The sequence below is a fragment of the Calypte anna genome, chromosome 18, assembly GCF_003957555.1.
Source record: "Calypte anna isolate BGI_N300 chromosome 18, bCalAnn1_v1.p, whole genome shotgun sequence".
NCBI classification, from domain to species: domain Eukaryota; kingdom Metazoa; phylum Chordata; class Aves; order Apodiformes; family Trochilidae; genus Calypte; species Calypte anna.
The window spans coordinates 9524528-9544381 of NC_044263.1; the positions used below are offsets into that span (position 1 = coordinate 9524528).

At 48.4% G+C, this 19854-nt stretch overlaps 1 long non-coding RNA gene across 2 annotated transcripts in view; it reads left to right on the plus strand.

The window, feature by feature from the left end:
* The window catches only part of LOC115599302, a 60874-nt gene that overhangs the window by 24137 nt on the left and 16883 nt on the right, over nucleotides 1–19854 (plus strand). The window contains exon 4 of one of the 2 annotated variants that reach the window (XR_003988294.1): nucleotides 3356–3978. The exons of the other annotated variant lie outside the window; for it this stretch is intronic. This is a non-coding gene — a long non-coding RNA (uncharacterized LOC115599302). Of the gene's footprint in view, nucleotides 1–3355; nucleotides 3979–19854 lie in introns of those variants that run through there. 2 annotated transcript variants of the gene reach the window in all.

Consider the following 19854-nt stretch of genomic DNA (forward strand, 5'->3'; position numbering starts at 1 on the left):
CCCAGCTGACTGTGATTGCATTTGCATACATGACATCCAGATACAGAAGGATTTAATCAAAATGTGGCTGCCAAGTGAGGACCTGTGAGTGTATGTTCATTAGAAAATCATTATTAAAGCCCTTCCAGACTGGCAAACTTCAGTTCAGAATTAAAAGTGAGATTATTTTTTTCACAGTCCCATTGAATATTTGCAGTAATTTCAGATGCAAGAGCCAAAAAAATAAATCAATGCCAGCTTGCAGAAATATGAGTTGGTAGAATGGTTATTATTATTATTTATTGGATTGCAGGGAGGGATCTTGGGGAGTTTGTCTTGATCTGTGAGTTACAGGAGCACGAGCTCTGGAAGGGGAGGGTAAAGGGGAAGGCATTCACATTCAGGGCACTGCTCCACTTTCTCCCCATCAGATTGAATTTCTGTAGAAGGAGAAATGAAGGAAAAGCTGAACAGATCTCTACAAGTGCAGCTGCAAGCAGAGGGCTGAGGTTCAGATTCACTCACCACCAAAGGTTGTACCACTTCTGCTCAGCACCAGTCCCAGACTGGGAGGGGTTGGATACCCTCACCTGAATGGTTCCAAGCAGGTGTTGATCCTCAGGGAATCTGTGGGGCCACAACAAAACTGGTTGTAGGCACCTGGAGAGGGTTAGATGGACACACAGCCACAGAGAGACAGATCTCTGGTATTTTTTTGGTTTTTTTGGTGCAGGTACCTTGGATCTGTCCTACCTGGGAGAGGGTTTCATGGAGCCCCCAGAGCTGGGGGAAAGCTAAGAGGGGAAGGGGATGGTAGGGGAGCCCCTTGGTGAGACCAGATCAAGTTAAATCAACTTAATGGTTTTGCTTAAACACTCATTTGCCAAAATTCTCTCTCCAGAGCTGTCTTTAAATAAAGGAAGAAGAAATCCAGCAAAATGAGTTCCCCACAGGAAAGGGAAGAGAATGGGTGAGGTTTGTATGGACTCTGCTGTAGGCACATCTTGTTATTAGAGATAATTGGGCAGCACTGGGGTGACAGTGATGGGATGAGAGATGGATGGGGGGGTGGGAGTGTGGATGGATGGGTGGATGGATGGATGGATGGATGGATGGATGTGCCTATCTGAAAATGCTCCCAACACATCCTTTACCCACAAACATGGTCTGTGAATGCAGCTGTGGTAATTTTGAAACATTAATAAATATTTCAGGGAAGATAAGGATGGAATTGTCTGGTAGGGGAGGTTGTTGATCCCCTTTGTGAAAGCTGATGAAGGTCACAAGCACAGAAATGATAAGACAAACAGTGAATGTGTAGAGATGGCTCCAAACCAGGTTGAGACCAGAGTTGTTTTGGTACAACAGAACTCCCACAACAGCCTGAAATGATTGAGAAGCAAATATTTCTCTTCAGCAGTTGTAAATCTTTTACTAGCAGATATTATGGGTGCTGGAGACCCATCAGATGTAGCCCAGAAAATCCCCCTCTATATCAAGCATTTCAGTAGGAGCTCTCATGAAGGAAGATCCAGGGGGATGTAGGAATAACAGATACCTGCCCTTGGTTAAACTAAAAAGTCAGATGAGCCAAAAGGCATGAAACTCCTAATTCTGCACAGTGCTGGAGGGTCCAGAGGGTTTGTTTCACTTCCCTTCTCCCACTGTTTTTCATCCCTTCACAGTTTAGCAAGGCCACCAGAGACAAGTTTATGTTACTGAGCTTTAACTCTTCATCTTTAATCCATGGACTGCTTTGATCATTAATGTAATGTAGGAATAAAAACTCCTCAAAACTCCATCCTAGCTCTGATAGATCATGCTGAACCTCAGGGAAGCATCTGGGGGAACTGGTGTCCCATGGGAAGGGGATTTCTCCAGGGCTTGTCCCACAATCACACTGTGGCTTCCAAGGTTTTCCAAGAGCTGGAGAGCAACTGGTTTGGTCAGTTGGTGATTATTCAAGTAGGAGATTTGTTGAGTGCTGGCCAAAAGCTTAATGAATAAGAAAAGCCTCAGAGGACTGTGGGGCAGCCCCAAAGCTGAATGTAATTACCACCTTATTTCTAAATTAATATTTTGTTAGGGGGTTGGGATGGAGTTTACTTTCCCTCCCCCACCCTCACCATGGAGCTGGGGTTGTTCAGCCTTCAGGTTTTGCTGCAGATGTCTGAGATTGTTCAAACCTGCAGAAATTGGGACCCTTTAAAATCAGAGGGCAAAAAGTAAAAAGAAAAAAAAAAAAAGGAAGGGGGGAGGAAAAATAGCTGGGAATGGGTGAATGCCATATAAATAGCAGTAAAACTGTTAAATCTATTTGCATTTCACACCCAATAATTTTAGACTCCACCTCAAGAGCACTGCTTGAAAGTCAGCACTTTTAATTGTCCAGTAAATTTCCTTTCAGACAGCTGCTTCATAAACTGCTGTTGCCTGCACAGTGAGAAAAAACAGATAACTGATTTATCCTGGGATGGAGACCAAAAATGGCCATTCCTGTGCCACTGCTTCCCCCCTCTGTTTCCCTTAAATCAGCTCTGGGGGGGCATTTGCTCCCAGCTCTACAAGCTGTCCCCAGGCTCAACAGCCCCAACCTCCCCAGCTGAGATGTTCCCTGCCCACCATAATCTGGAGGGGTCCCTGGAAGGTCCAAAGCCCCCCCCTGCCCATCACCCCCCCACACTGGGATGTGCAGGACCTTGGAATCTCCTCACCTCCCCCTCCTTTGCCTGCAGCCAGGGATGCAGCAGCAAGATGCTTGGGGGGTGTGTGTGTGTGGTGCTACTGCTGATAAGTAATTTTATTTTTTTTAAACCTGCTGCTTAATAATTACTGCTTCCTTATTCACTTTAAGAGGTCCTCTGTGATCACAAACAGATCTATTTACCAGCTAATGTTTGGGTAGGTACAGTAAAGCAACCACCAGCTTCATCTATTGATGCATGTGTTTTATCATGCATTTAATAGTCTTATTTCTCCATAATGAACGAGTCCTCCAGTGGGAAATAAATTGAAATGCCAGTTTGGGGATCAATCAGTGCACGCACTCAGCCTCTCTAATGGGAAGGTTCATGTTCTGGAGTGAGGGTGTTTGTCTGGAATTGTCTGGCTGCACTTGGTTATTGCAGGTTTGGGCTTTGTCAAGGTTGAGGTCTAGGAAATACTTTTTTAATAGAAAAAAAATCAGAGCTGAAAGAAAATGTAATCAAAATACTCATGGCCCTGGATGGTCAAGATGCTCTTTCCCATTGCCTTCACTTGTGAGATGTTTCCTTTAGGGAAAAGACCTGAAATACAGTGCCAAGGGGAGCTTTGCTGCCAAATAAGAGGAGTCCTGCTTGAGGCTCAGTCGCTGAAACGTTCCATTTGCTTTCAGCCCAGCAGCTGACCAAGGACCAGAGAACATTCCCACCACAGCAATTCCACCCAGATTAGAGGGTGGGCACTTCAGGACCTATCAGGTGGGCAGCAGAAGAGAACTCCCTGCAGACTGGAGGTGACACTGGAGCCTTCATCCTGCCCTGGGTGGGCTGAGGGGCTGGGGAGTCCTGGGGGAACGTGACTTTATTTCCAAGGTGTTCTGTAGTCCTCATCCCAAGATCCTTTGAATCCGTGAGGTTTCCTTTTTGCCTTCACTGGGTTGCACTGGGGGTCCAGTCGGAGCAGGGGTGCTGAAGGGGTTCAGGATCAGAGGGTCAGTGACAGCTTCAGGGTGAGTTTGGGTCCCTTTGCCTTCCCTGGGGCAGAGACTTGTCCTTGGGGTAGGGTTCATCCCACGTAACTCATCCCACCAAACCTGGGCTTCCTCCAGAGTCAACAAAGAGAGATGAGCAAAAGGAGAGGGGATTCACCTCTCCAGATTCTCCCAAATCCTTTCCGAGCCCTTGAGGGGGGCTCATCCAGACCCACCCCAGGAGCTGGTGAGGAGCACAGGGATTGCTCTGAGTGTCAGCCCTGAGTGTGATCTTCAGCCAAAGCAGTGATGTATAAAGTTCATTTGCCATAAAATATGTTCAAGTCCTTTTTTGTGTGTTTTTACAAGGAGAGCTTTAAGGGGTCGTGCTGGAGGGTCCAGCTCTGTCATCAGGGTGATGGATGTCACTTCCCTGGTGGTAAAATGAAATGAATGAGTTTTATCTGCCAGGCTGCTGAGCTCAGGGTGGAGGGAGAGCTCAGCAAGGGCAGGGCAGTGGCTGTGATGGGGGGGAGGCTTTAGGTTATTCCTCTCCTCAGCCTTTATCACTCAGGTTTCAAGGCTGGGGAGAAATTTGTCAGGGCAGGTGTCAGGGATTGAATGAAACATCCCCAGGAGTGGATGAGCCTCCTGCCAGTGAGTACCCTTGAAAAGAGCTGTTCCAAAGGCTGGGAAAGGGAGGGCTGGGAGGAGGATGGATGGAAAGAGCTCTTCCTGCGGCTTGGGGAATATTGATCTTGTCATTAATAATGTGATGAACCTTAAGTGAGATTCAGGTGTCAGTGCCAAGGCAGGGTATTTCTGTCAGAAATGACCCAGCAGGCAAGTTGAGACATTAAGCAGGGTGGAGGGGACAGAGGGAGAAGGAGACAGAGGTTCTTGGGAACCTGAGCTTTGGGGGAGGGAGGGAGGGAGAGAGATGGTTTCCCCTTGGGCTGGGGCTCAAGGGAAGTTCAGTGTCTCTCCAAACTGCAGAACTCTCAGCACCCCCTGACAAATGCAATGAGAACCCTCATTTCCTGACAAATAATTGCAGTGCCTTTTGCAAGGCTGCATGCTGACCTCTCCCTCCTTCACACCAGGACCTGAGAGGTTTGTGCAGCCTTCCCCGTTCCTTCGTTTGGAACATTTCTCATTTTTAGTGTCATTTTCCTTGACTCCTGGGAGCTATTTTCACATAGTACAAAATTAAGATTTTTTTTTTTCCTTCCATCCCTGAAAAATTTTCAGGTTTCCTTTGCTCCTGGAAAAAAAAACACCAAACCTAAAACCAAACCAAAACCTAACCCCATAACATCTCTTTAAAAAGCAGGTTTTTATGTCAGGCTGCTCTCGTCCCATAGTGCTAGATGTTATTTGTTGAGTCAGGGCCATGAAGGCTCTCGAGTAGGAAAATTCTGAGCCCTAAATGGGGATAAGACCTGGCCAGGAAGCAGAGCTCCCAGTCCTCCACGTCCTCCCAGTGGTTTGGGTACAGGGCATCAGCATCTGCCTTGCAGCATCTTAGGGTAGGGCCAAGCCCAGGGTTTTCTGGTGATGGGCACAAAGAGATCCCCTCCCTGTGCCCAAAGAACCCAAACTGTCATTCATTATGCTCTAAATTCCTGATTTGCAGCTGTTTAATTTTAGCTTTTATTTGCTGGAAAGATGGACAGAGATGTTCTTATCCCAGGTCTGGGACAAGGTGCTGAGTGATCTGTTCTGGCTGCCTGATTGAATGTTGAGCATCTCTTCGACATCTTCCTCTAACTTCTCACCAGCCTCCAGGTATCCTGGTGGAATATTACATCCCCTTCCTCTGCCAATCCAGCTTTCTTGGTTAAAAGATAAGAAACTGGGGGCAATAAGTTGAGTACTTGAGAAGACCCAGAGTGGATTTGGTACCTGGGGCTTTGTTAGTGGCTGGTGACATGAAGGGGACTGAGTTCTTTCTGTCTTTTCTTTTGCTGGTCACTGAAAAATGTGTGTGGGGCAGCAGCATCCCAAATCTTGTGTTTAATCTTTTTTCCCACTGCCATTTTTCCCAAAGGTCTTTGCTGTGCAGCCTTTTCTCTTTCTTCTCAAGGTTTTGGGAGGACAGGGGAGACCTCTGGCATTTCAGATGGTTTTAAAATTCACCCTGGACCCTGCAGGTTGTAACCTTCAAATTCCCTTCCCGTAGCAAATATCTTTTTTTTTTTTTTCATTCAATGAAGCTACTCAGCTTGCCTTTTTTTTATTTTTTTTTCCCAGTCTGAATGGAACACAGAGCAATGGAGATATGTGCTCCAGATTAGATGCTGATACAATGCAAACACACTGCAGAGGAAATCCTGGCAGGGTCAAGTTTCCTCCCCAGATTGTATCTCTGTACTGCCTTGCTCAGCATGGTAACTCAATATTATTTAACAGTTCCCTTCCAACCAAGGTGAAGCTCTTTTCCAAAGCATTAAATACTGAAGCTAATTACATCTTTATTTCATTTAATATCCAGAACATTGCACATAGATTTCAGGGAGTGGCATGACCTGATTTACAGACTTATCACCACATGTGCAATGCCAGCAACCACATAAACATTTCTTTGCTGCTTCCAGCTCTGTATTTTCAGCCAGCCTGGGTGAAAAGATGCCACCACATCTTGTCCTTCCCCCAGGAAAGCCCAGCAGCCCTGGGCAGCCGTCTCCTGGGTAATTATTTGGTCTCTTTAGAGAGCTCAGAGGCCAAAAGCCCAGGAGAGGTTTGAAGTTGAGCCTGGCTGGCAAGGACCAGAGAGGTGGGAACAGACCTCAGAAAACCAGTTTGGGCATGGGACTGGGGAAGGGACCATTCCACTGCTGGAGAGATGGAGCTGGGGAGGTACCAGGGGTAACACTGAGCTACACAGATTGGAGCTGGGGCTTCCTCCAGCACCAGGGCTGTAAAAATTTGTGGTTCCTGAGCTGGAGAAAGAGGCTGATGCCACCAGACCTGGGCACGTAGCATCTCTGTAAGCTTGAGCTCTTGTTAGGAGCTGGCATAGCAGTGACTGATCCAGACTCCACCAAGCAGAACCAGTCTCTCCCTAGCCAAACAGGGATAAAATAAAATCTTTCACAGCACCCAGAGCAGAGCTGAGCAGTGCCCATGGGATGGGGTGCCAGGGCTCTGGGATTGCTCTGCAGCCTTCAGCAGCACTGCAGTCATCACCTGGGAAACCCTTACCCCCACCAGAAAGATGAGCAAATATAATCAGCTAAATCACATTCCCTTTCCCCTGCCCAAGCCTTCTCTTATACAAAAATAACCACTTAAGAAAAAAAGAAAAAAAAGAAGGAATTAAAAAAAAAAAATCAAATCAGCTGCTCTCTCCAAGCAAAGCTGGTGTTTATTGCCTGGCCAAGACTGACAAAACCCTCCCCCTTTTTTTTTTTTTTTTTTTTAAATCAACATGAAAACCACCCTTCCCCTGCCCAGCAGCCTGGCCTCCCACCCATGACAGCCCTTTCCCTCTCCCAAACAGGCAACGGATTTCAATTTAGCTTTGAGCCAGGGCAGCTCAATTGGGTTATTAAATTTCACACACTAATTGACACGCCTGCTGTAAAATATAACTTGCACAAACACAATTTATCCTAATGACAGAGGGAGGGAAGCTTTCTGCTCCAAGTGCCCCTCTGGTCCCCCTCTCCCCCAGCTCCCATGGGAACAGGGCTTAATTGCACCTCCAGCACAAGGCTGGGGAGCTGGGGTTAAAGAGAAATAAATCCTGGAAAACTGCTGGGATGGTTCCTGTTTCAACAGGGAGGGGTGATCAGGTTTGGGACCCTGCTCCTCTCCCCTGGACACACAGAATAAACCCTTCATGGCAAGGGATGAACCTCAGCTCTGCAGCTCTGCTTGGAGATCTTCCTCTCCTGGTGATGCACACCCTGGCTGCTGCCCATCACCACCCCACGGGCCTTCTCCACCTCCCAGGCTGCTCCCAGGAGCTGCCATCCTCCTGGCTCCATCCCACAGCTTCAGACACAAACCTCCCAGCACCTTTTTCTTCCCTTTTCCCCCAGGATCTTCACCTGGGGAGAAGCATCCTGGCCAAGCAGCCCCATGTGGCTGAACCAAGGGATAGGGGCAGATGCTGACCAGGCTCCCAGGATAAGCCCTGGCTCCTCTGCTTCCCCAGAATTGTTTTCCCTACAAAAGTTAAAGCTCAGTCACCTCTTTTTTTATTTCCTCTGGAAGATGTAGTTAAATAATTGATGAGAAGAGAATCTCAGCAATGCTGAGCAGTTTAGCTGATTCTGCTCTGTAGTTACACTAACAATTCACAGCAGACACTTTAATAAAATAACAACAATAATGAATTACACTTTTCCTAAACATTTCCCAAATGCTTTCACATTTTAAATTCAGTTCTCCAAGCACAGGCTCCTGGGGGGCAGCCAGGAATGGGGCTGGGACCCTTAGAAGGGGCAGCTCTTACAGTAATTCCATATTCCACTAAGAGCTGAGTTTAGAAACCTGGTGGAGTTGCAGAGCTGGGCTTGGGTCTGATGTCTTTGCATCAGTCCCACATCCTTCTGGTGTAAAATTCAAGTGACTCAGAGCTGTTTTCTAATTTTAGCTGCATCTGAATCACAATGTCACCATTCAGAATTGGTTGTGTGTGACAAGGAAAAATCTGAGTGGCTTTGGTGGCTTTGGCTTCTTTCTCCTGCACGTCTCTTCCTGCAAGGTTCTTTCTGGATGTACACAGAAATTACAGAGGCAGGGAAAGTATAGGTATATCTGGATGGCTTCCTTCTCCTCAGCTTTGGATGAAAAGAAGTCAGGAAGTTACAGGGGAGTAAATAATCCAACATATCCAGGCTGTCCCTGGCAGTGATTTGGACTTGAAACTTCTACTAAAGAGGAAAAAATCCTGGAGTTCTTAATGCCAGGAGGCATCTGAGGGCCACAAACCTCTGTGCCCATCCACAGCCACCAACGTGGAGCTGCTCCGATAGCAAACCTGAAACCTGGGACTGGCTCCCAGCAGACATCACCCCCTTTGCCCACCCTGGGAGAAGGCAAAGCTCTGTCCCTGCTGCCCTGGCTGCTCATTAATGCAGAGCATGGATTTCATTACCCTGATTGCTCAATTCTGTTATTAACAAGGCATAAATCTCCACATTAGTGCTTCTCAGCCTTTGGGTCACAACCCCTGGGAGAGGTCAGCAGTGGATGCCCAGCCTGGGTCATGGCCCTCAACCCACTACTTGTCCCCATAGCTGAGGCTGTGGAGATGGGCTGGGGGCCAAATACTGAGGCTGCCTGGCCCCTTACACCCGTTTCCAACTTTCCTTCCACATTACTCCAGTCACAGCCGGGATTTGGGGCCCTGTAGCTTTGAGCAGTGATGGATGCACAGGGCAGAGCCCACCCATCTTCACCAGAATCACAGCTCCCACCCTCAGGGCCCCACAAAACCTCCCTGCTCCTGCTCTGCCCCAGTAGGAATGGGAAGGAACACAGAGAGGGCAGCAGATACCCTGCTACCTGCCTCTTCCCACCACCTTCCTTCTTCCCTCCTGCTTTTCCCCCTCTTTTGCTCTGACCCCAGTGCTGGATCAAATTATTTGATGTCCCTCTCCAATTTTACCATCAGAGATGGCAACAACGAGGTACTGAACTTCATGGACCCCCTCCAGCCATGTCCTTCCCCCCACACCCTGTCCCACCCTGTGGTCCCCAGGAGCTCCCATCTCTGCTCACTCCAGCCCTTGGGTGGCTGCTGGCAGCAAGGACCCATCCCAGGTGGGTCTTGAAATGTAGTATTTAAGGGTGGAAAATATTTTTGGCTGGAGAAGACCTGTTCCCTGCTGCATTCCTCAGAATTCCAGGCAGTTGGGGGGGGGAAGGGGGCTGTGCCAGCAGAAGAGAGCAAACTGAACAAGAACCCTGAGGAGTGATGGCACTTCTCATGTCACAGCTGCCCCAGAGCTCTCACTCAGCACAAACCTCTCCATACCCCCAGCTCCACTGTGTCTTTCCAGGTTTGCTTTTTGGTTTTTGTTATTTTTGTTTTGTTTGGGGTTTTTTTTATTTGTGGAGGGTTTTTTTGTTTGGTTTTGGGTTTTTTTTTGGCATCGAATAGGGAAAGGTATGGAGGACCAGGTGGCATCCATCCAAAGTTGGCCATTTCTGTCTTTATGGGCATTTTGTCAAGCACAACTGCAGCCAGGAACTCTACAAAGAGTAATTAAGCACAAGCTGTGGGCAATCTCAACGTGCTTGCCCTCTAACCTGCGGGCACACAGGAAATCGGAGAGCTTGCTAATAGGTTTTCAGCAGCTGAGTCCATTTCTGGCCCAAAATCTATTTGATATGGCTCTCAGATAACGCTGGTGATTATTTTCCTCAGCACTCCAATGCTTCCTGTTGTGTGAGTCCTGACTACAAGAACAAACAAACAGCAAGGTGGGCAGGGAGCTGGGGAAATCGATACCCAGGGCCCTCAGCAGGCACTGGTGTCAACTGGAAAGGCAGCTCTGAAGCAGAGTAATTAATTAGGTAAAATGCAAGGCAAGCTGAGAGTCCTAATTAAGATGGGGAGTGACAGTCCAGAGGTCCCTGGCCTGCCCACTCCATTTTCTCAGGGCTTGTAAAATGTTGGAGGGAGGGATCATCCCTCCCAGCTTGCAGGTGGCCAGATGGGAGAGCTTGGGGCTCCCTGGATCAATAACCCATCCCAGCCATGCTCCGTGGCACCTGCTCCAGAGAAAGGAGATCAGGATGGGGTGGTTCCAGCAGTAGCATCCTCCCTCCCCTGTTCCATCCACAGGGAGTTTTCCTCCTTCTTCCCCAGGGGTGGAATTTTGGTTCATGACCCAAAGTAAGAGGATCCTTTCCAAGGAAGTCACCTTCCAAATCATCCCTCTTACAGCCCTGGGTGCTCAAGTGACCATAAAGGAGCCACAGAAACAGGTAGCACGGGGTCTTGTCTCCTGGTCCTGTCTTGCAGCACTGAGGAGCTGCTTCCTGGGAAAGGCTCTGGCTGAGAGCTCACTCCCCAAATTCCTCCTCTCCATCCAGAAGTCTCTGGGCTGGGGTCTCAAGCAGGCTGTTACACTGCTGGGGTTGCCAGGATCTGGAGCATCTTTGGCTGAATCCCTCCCAGGCCACAGAGCACAGTGCCCAAGGTGGCTCTGAACTGATGCTGTGACCTTATCCAAGTCTTCTCCTGTCACCCTGATCCCATCCCACCAGGAACACCCCAGAGAGGGGCTCAGCACTGACTCCTCCAGGCACCAGCTCAGTCCCAGGAGGGGGAATGCTGGGCATTTCTTTTTGACAGTCAAATATGTTGTCTCTGCTGGTCCTGTTTCATGCTTTTCCTTTTTAATACTTTTGTTAAGGTTGCATTTAAGGGATTACCCTGGGGAGCTGACAGCCAGCCAGGTCTGTCTGCTTAGCACTCTATCTTTTCTGCAAACACCCTTGCTCTGAAGCATGTGAGCCCAGGATTAGATGCACAGAAAGAAACAATTCCCTGTGACTTGGCCTGCAAAGGCTTTTGAAAGTGAAGTTATGGCTGTTAAATGTTAACACACTATAAATGCCTTTCTTTACCCTATCTTTGCTAGCAAGTGATGACATGGCTCTTTTATGAGCGAGTCAGACAGAAGCTCCCAAACCTAGAGAACTGTAATGCTGTTTAATCTCCACTCCAAGTGGTGGGGGATTTTCACACAGGCTTTGTCTGCAGCCTTGCTGTGGGATGGCTGAGAGCTCCCACTAAGGCAAAGACATTTTCAAGAGAAAAGATGAAATCGTCAGGTCCACCCCCAGCTGTGTGAGGCCTGGGAACCCTCTGGGCTTTCCCTGGGCCCCCTGTGCCTGCAGAGCTCCTGCCACCCTACCTGTCCTTTTCCCAGCCTCAAGGACGAGTGCAAAGTTGCTTATCAGCCTGTAAATCATCCCTGGCAATAAAACGTTGGCATCCCCAGCAATAGCTTTTGTACTAATGTACTGCTTTGCAATTGCTGTGCAAGCTCCAACATGTTAATGACACAAATTCATTACAATAAATGAAGACCCTGACTGGCCAGGGGCCAGAGGCGACTCAGGATTGAAAGAAAAAAAAAAAAAAATAGAAAAAAAAGGTTGCTTTTGGTCCTGCCAGTTGGCAAGTTTGTGCTGAGAAGTTGGCTGGATTGGCTATAGAGGTTTTGGAGAGAGGTGGGAAGAAGTGGCTGCCAAACCTGGCAGGGAGCTGGGATACTGCTTCCCAGGTGCTGAGGGAGTGGGCAAGAGAATCAGGAATCCAGGAGGGAAATGGCTTCAGCACCAGAGTGATGGGCTGTGGAAAGAGACTGCACAGCTTTCAGGTGGGAAAACCTGTTCCCTCATGTGAAGGTGTCATCACAACCCAGAGGGAGGAGGGGATTTTGTCAATCTCTGGATTTATCTGCTGCTCTCTCTGAGTTTCTGCTGCTGGATCCATCCCTCTGTATTTGTTGCTCTAGCTCTGCTGCTGTCTCTCCTTGGGCTGCTCTTTCTGCTGGGGGTCTGTTTATCCCTGTGTTGACAGGGGATACAGATATTATTGGATGGCTCAGATACTTTATTGTGAGGGATTTAAAAATCTTTTAAGTTCAGTTTAGCAAAGGGAGTGCAGGGCAGTGTGTGCCAGATCAAAGGCAAGACACTTAATACCAGAGGACTGTTTAATTTAGTAACAAGAGCCAGTGCCTTCTAATTAAAATCAGAGCTATTCAGATGAGAAGCAAGGCATAAATTTTTAAGGATGAGAAAAATTAACCATTGGAACAAGTGATCAAGTGAACTGATGCGTTCTGCTACTTGCAAACAAAATGCTCATAATTCTGGAAGTGAAATTAGAATCAACTCCATATTATTATGTTAAAAGTTGAAGGAACTCCATATTTTATGAACCTTATTCTACAAGGGTCATGTGCTGGGTATGACCTTCTGGATGTGTGCTCTGCAGCCACTGAGTCCATCCATCCACAAAGCATCAGCCCAGCACCTCTTGGCAGATGGGCTCTGGTTTGGAAAGGCAGGATTCAGACTTGGGGATGGACAAAACACACCCAGCTTCTTCTGCTCCCTCCTTTCTGTCCAGAGATGTGGCCCAGGGAGGATGCAGTATGGTGTCAGGAGATGCTCACCTATCATTGCTCAAACTTGTGAATTAATTCATGCTGAGAAGAGAGAGGAAAATGAAATCAAATCTTCAGGAGGGACACCAGGCAGCATTTGCAGAAGGAAGATCCATTCTGTGATTCTGGTCTATGTGAGCAAAGCTCATGCTCCTGATGTTGCATCAGAATATGTCTCTATGTTTAGTTCTGCAACTTTGGTTTTTGGAATGATTTGGAGGTGGATGGCAGAGGCAGAGCCAGCCCTGCTCTCCTCCTCCTCCTCCTCCTCCTCCTCCTCCTCCTCCTCCACCAGCAGCTTTCAAGCTGTGACCACCTCAACTTCATGGCCCCTCTAAAAGCTCTGCTAAAACTCTGCATTTTTCACTGGACTGCAAACAGGAGTCAAACTCCTTGGCTGTTCTTGTTTAGGAAACACCTTTTTTTCCCACCTCCTGAGCACAGATCCTTTTCTTTCGCCAAGAGGAACATAAATCCAAGGTCCCACCCTGGGGCAGATGTTGAGCAGCTTCCTGATGCAGCTCTGCTGGGATTCCCAACCATCCCTGCAGGGAAATTGGAAGCTGAGGGCAGCTGTGGGAGGTAGGAAGGTTCTGGTCAGACCAAGGAGGACACTGAAGGCTTTCCCTTCACAAACCCCCAGTAAGCATCCAGGCTCCAGAGGAGTTTGCTGCAAATTTAGTGGCAACTTCAGGGAGAATGGAGGTTGATTAAAGCTCTCAGCTAATTACTCGTTTAAGTGCAGAGCGTGTGCTGGAGGAGAAGTGTTGCAAAGCTTTCTAAAGCCTGGAAAGCCCCGTGCTTCAGCCAGAGCTGCCAAGGGAAGGGCTGTGCCAAGTGGAGCAGCATCATGGTATCAGTGGCAGTAATTACAGAGAGGGAAGCAAACACTCACCCCAGCCAACTCCAGAGGTGCCACAGCTCTGTGCAACTGCACCTCTGAGCCCTTGCCTCTGATGGGACCTTGGCTGGGGCTGAGTTTACAGATGGACTCTTTCGTAGGTTCCTGTGTTGAAGTTTCCCATTCCCTGCCTCTGGGTTGTTCAGCTCAGGGCTTGCTGGGGGTGAGCTCTGCCCCCAGTGTTTAGAAAATCAAGTGTTTGTGTGCAGAGAGTGGGGCTGCGGGATGCTGAGGCAAAGCCCTGCAGAGTGGGGTGCGTGGGGAATCTGTCTCTGCCACTGCCTTTTGGTGGCTGAATCTGCCCCAAGCTGGTCCGAGGACTTTGAAGGGCAAAGCATTGATCTAGTGAGGGAAGAACCTTCTCTGCTTTCCTAACTTTGGGAGTTCTCAGCTGATTTCACACGGGAAAAGAGAGTCCAACCTGGCTCCTGGCAGCTCTCCTCTTTCAAAAAACCCCAGTGGAGCAACACAGAAATTCAGTCCAAAGGAAGAACTGCTCTGGCAGTGTGGGATTAGAGGGGTGGGGTAATTGTCCTGGGCACCATGTCATTATCTACAATTTCCAGGCCATCACAAATAGCACTCAGGGTCATTTCTCTCCTATTAGAGTGGAGCTGGGGGGTGCAGGGGGCTGAGCCTTGCATGGGGCCACACTGCAGACCTGTTCCAGGAGCCTGACTCTATTAGCACACAAATTGCAGGCTTTCAGGACCTGTCTTCCAAAAGGCCCCTAAATACACTCCACTGGAACTAGGAAGTTAAACATTTAAATCTAATTGTCACCCAGACACCTTTGTTTGTGTGATGTGAGTTTCTAGGGAAGTTTGCCCACTCCTTCAGTCACTTATTTGTCAGCAAGTCAAACACAAGAGTCAGGTTTGACATTGTTTGTTAAGCTGAGCCCTGTTATTTCACTTCTCTCTCTCATTTCTGCCTCTCCCTTGCTTTGCTCAGCTCAGGGCATCTCTAACTCAGGAGGTTTTCACTGCCATGCCCAGTGCACCAGGCTCCAAATGCCACCAAAGCCAAAAGCAGATGAACTTTCTGGATAGAGGAAAACTGCCTGAATGTCATTACCTGCCAAGAGAATTGCCTCCATTATGTCATTTGGCTCCACTCATGGCCCATTATTTTAAGAATAGCTCTTGATGTAGGGGGCAAAGTATCCTTTACCTGCCCTGCCAAGGTGATACCTGCTGAAAAACACCAGGGAGTGAATGTGCAGTGATTAGGGAGTGCAAGGTGCACCTCCCTCTCCTGAAAGTTGGGGGGTTTTTTTCCTCAAATAACTGTGGATCGATTCAGAGCTGAAAAAGATACTTGTTTTCGAGTGCATTAATCCTTCCTGGAGAATTCCTTGGCTCTAGGCAGAGGCAGAAAGACAAAATAAAGCAAAGTCTTTGGGTGAGAGCTACTCTAAAGGCTGAGGGGGGGCTGTTGGGCACACTGGGAAAGGGAAGGGGAGGCCCCAGGTGAGCAGATCTTCAGCTTGGGTGGTGATTTGAGTCAGTTCCTTGTGGGGCACAAGCCTACAACCCGCAGGGAAAGTGATTTAAGGAGCAGGGGTTCAGCAGGGTTGATGTTCTTATCAACTGATCCCTGGTGTTTGAGCTTTCCTAATGAGGGGGTTTTGCTTTTCCAGGGCTTCCTGGAGGCTCCTCAAGGAGGTTTCTGTGCTTCCATCAGTGTTCAGCTTCAGAATCAAAAGGAAGGTTCCCATCCCCTGGTGGAATGAGTGTTTACCCAGGGGTGCTGATACCCTCAGAGGCTGTCACTGCAGGATCCAAACCAGAACTGTCCAGCCTCTGATAAAAAAGGCCAGATGTGCCACTTTAATTAATGCAATTTGATAAACACTGGAACAATTACGTGCAACACGATAGCAGGGTAATCTTTGGGGCCAGGAAGTGCCGTCCCTGAGGCATCCCCAGCTGGGCCAGCTTTCCTTTTCCCTTTGCCATCTTCATAAATAGAAAACCTGGCAGGATCTGCAGGGCAGCCCCAGCATCAAACTGAGCAGGAGACTGACAGCACGGAGGCAAACACCCAGGGAAGGTGAGGGACAGGGGGCTGAGAGGTGACAAGGGACACTTCAAACACACCCAGGTCCAACCCCCACACCCCAGCCCTCAGGGACACCAAGGGACACAAACAAACACCCTAACACCTTGTCACAAATGTTTTTTCCCCACCACAAAAAGGACATTGAGGGGATGGAGAGTGTCCTGAGAAGGGAATGGAGCTGGGGAAGGGGGTGGAGAAGTTGTGAGGGCCCTGGGGGTGCTGATCCTGGAGCAGAGGAGGCTGAGGGGAGACCTTGTGGCTCTCTGCAACCCCCTGAGAGGAGGTTGGAGCCAGGGGGGGTCGGGCTCTGCTCCCAAGGAACAAGGGATGGGACAAGAGGAACTTTTGGCACAACTCAAGTTGTGCCAGGGGAGGTTTAGATTGGAGCTGGGGAAGAATTTCTGCCTGGAAAGGGTTGTCAGGGCCTGGCCCAGGCTGCCCAGGGCAGGGCTGGAGTCCCCATCATCCCTGGAGGGGTTTCAGAACCTGGGGATGTGGGGATGAGGGACATGGGGTGGGGGTGACCTGGGCAGGGATGGGGGAAGGGTTCTGGATGATCTGAAAGGGCTTTTCCAACCCAAACTGTTCTGTGATCCTGGGACCTCCAACCCCAAACACATCTCATCCTCTCTGCCTCTCATGGTCCCTGTTCCTCCTCTGAACGTTCAAACATAAACCAGAAAAGCTCCAAAGTTTCTCTTTAGACACATAAACCCTCTGGGACTTTCCCCTTTGAGAACTACGGGGGGGTGAGGGGGTGGAGAAATGAAAAAGAAAAACAATAATGAGGGGAAAATGAAGAAGATTTTTAAAAGCCCACAGATTTCAGAGCAAGTGATGGGAAATTAGAGCTGTGTGATGGATGGGCTCATTTCCCTACCTGACAACCTAGACAGCTCAATGCAAAAAAAAAACCAACAAAAAAATACAATGTTTGGGTTTGATTTGTGTTCTCCCCCTCCTCACTGTACATAAGCCCAGAGTTGTGTGTGTGTGTGCACACTTTCAGAAGGAAAGATGTTGCTTTTATGTTGTAAAGAACAGATATCTCCTTACCACCCACTAACAAAACTGTCTGGAAAATGGCAAATGCAATTAGAAAAAGTATTTTGAGAGAACTTCTTTCAAACTAATTTTTTTTTTTTTCTTCCCTGGAAACTGAAAAATAACAAATCTGGTACTTTCTAGAGGATGAGCTCATTGTTCACTGGCACAATGCAGATTCTGCCCTAGCAGAACTGTAGGAGGGAGGACTCCCATCCAGCCCTCCAAGGATGCCATCAGGCCTGAACTGAGTGGCTGAGAAGGAAGCAAGCTCTGAAATTGTGGCACTCATTTAGAGTTTTTGTCTGGTTGTTTAACTTCTGTAAACTGAAGACAATTAAAAATCACCACAGTGAAGATGAGAAGGAGCATTGGCCTCTCCCAGCCTGCTCCAAGAGGGGAAAGTTCTTGCTGACTGAGTTTGACAACCCCTGAATATAAACAGCTGATTGGAACTGATGAGAAATCCTAAAAAATAAGAAAAGAAAAAAAATGGGGAGAAAAAACAGATGCTCCTGAGAAGCTGAGTGAAGGACTGTCAGCCTTGTCACCAGAAATGGGAAGGAGGAAGGGGCAGGATTAGGTCAGGAAGCAGCAAGAGCTGGCTGGGGAGGAAGAGACAGCACCAAGGTAGAACATTTCATGGACAGATCATGTCACAGCCCTATAGCTGCTCAGAAATGGGGTGAAAACAGTTCTGGGCATGTCCTTAAATTGTGAGCAGCACATTGGAGGCTGGAATTTATGATAAATGAGCTGATAAGTCAAGCTGGATGACAGCTGTCACTTTTACAGACAGGGTACAGGTCTCACTCTTGCCCCAGTCCAGAAGGGACCAACTTGATCATCACCCTTGGAGTTGAAAGGCTGAGTTGTCCTTTCTCACCTCCCAGGAATTGTCCACCCCCAGAAGTCATTTAGTTTGCTGGCTTGGAGCCTCTCCAGGAGAATGGGCTTTGGAAGGAAAAATGGAGGCAGTGGGAGAGATGTCCAGGCAGGGGTGGATGTGCCCTCAGCTGCTCTGATGGGCTGAGCTCTTGGGAGGATCTGCAGGGAGAACTTTGCTTCCAGCTTCACAGAGAGGATCAAAATACCCCTGTGCATGGCAGGAAACAGAACCTTGGGTTTACCCACTGCAAAAAAGGTGTCTCTGGAGGCAGGAGCAGGGACAAAGCAGAGGGGCTGGGATGCCACCTGGGCTTTGGGTGTTGAAACTCCTCCAAGTCACCTCAATCCTTTTGCATATGGCTCTGAGCATCTCTGAAAGCAGGATGAGGCCACTTACTGACATTAAAAGGCCCTTTGGGACCAGGGTGAGAGTTGGCAGGAAGGGTCCATGTCTGCCTCCTGAAGGCAAGAGCAGGGGGGGGTGTCTGGGAGGGCTTCCAGGGCTGCTGTGCTGCATAACTCAGAGCCACCACCTCCCCCAGCTGACTGAGAGAGTCCAAATCTGCAAACCCTTCCCAGTACCACCACCTCAGTTTCAGGGAAATGCTCCCTTTCAGGTCGGAAATTAAAAGAAATTAATATGCTACTCAGCAAGATTAATTAATTAGCTAATGTGCACACATCACTTAGGAGTGGTAAAGCCCTAGATGAGTCTTTATGGCTGAAGAAATATTGGGCTAAAGCAGCTGGATTCCTGGCCAGTAAATCTGAGAGTGATGGTGGGAGCTGATCTGGAGATCAGGGTGCCCAGAGGGGAGCAGTGCCAGGGCCTGGGATCAGGGAACAAACCTGCTGCTGCCTCCAGGGGGAAGGACCTGAGGGGGCAAAGATCCTCAAGCCCAGAAGTCCATAAAGTTGCTGAGTTCTGAAGATTCCTCCCCTGCAATCTCAGAGCCATAAGAAGGAGTCACCTCGAGGGGCTGGTTACTCACTGCACCCTCCCCTGCCCTTTAATGCCTCAGGTCCCTCCCCTTTATCTCCAGGAGATGGATGGGAATGTTACTGCATCTTAGGGAAAGGCTAATCCATTACTTTAACATTAATTTCTGCCATGTTAATAACTCTCCTGGGGCACAGACTGTATTTAAGGGGCAGCTCCAGGTGTCATTTCCCACTTCAAAACTGGACGTGGTGCCAGGTGCTGTGTAGCACAAGGAGAGTTCTGTCTTAGTTTGATGTTTATTTCATCCTGCAGCCCTCTAAACACCCACTTTTTACCTTTTTACATGCTCCTCTGTACTGAGGACTGGCTTGGCATGAAATTCATCGTGTTTCAATTTTCACTGAAGGGAATTAGGTGCTGACAGGACCCGTGAGCTATGGGAGAGCCTGGGTGCTTCATGGCTTTGAGCTCTCAAAAACCACTCTTGCTCCTCAAAATGGATGTGGAGCTCTCAATGCTTTTAAATTACAGCCAAGTGTTTGTCTTCTCTGGCTTGTTTGAAATGGATTGGTTTCTTTTTTTTTTTTTTTCAAGCAAGCCAATATATTATATTTAAAAAAAAAAAAACAACAAAAAACACCAACAAAATTACCCATAGGTGACTTTGAAAATCCAACCTCAAATATATCACAGTGATTTTGAGGAGGGACTTATTGTCTCAGGGATGCACTTTACCACTTCACATCTTCACATCCATCTCTGCATTTGTCTCCTGTATCAATGGAACAGCTCTTCCCTTAATGACCACTTCTGCACATTGCCTCCTCCCACACCCCTTTGCAGCAGGACTTTTCCTTGTCATTCCTTAACAAATTATTCCTGTTCTCCTGGACTCCTGGATTTCATTCCTGGCACTGCTGACCAGGTGCAAAGTGACAAAGGGAGTGAATGGTGGCACCTCCCCTTCTCCTGATGGATCAGGTACCCTGCAAGGAAAATGCTCTTTAGAGCAAAGCAAATCCCATCTCCCAGCCCTGGGACCCTGCTCTCTTTTGGCAGGAGGTTTTGGCAGAGGTGCTGCCTGCAGTGGCACCTGGGGGCTTCCCAAATGCTCTGGTGGGTTATACTGGGGCTGGAGTGGGTCAGCACCAGTGAAAGACCTTCCCCACACATCTAACCCAGACTCTTTGCTCTCCTTGCTTATCTAACCCTGAGCTTT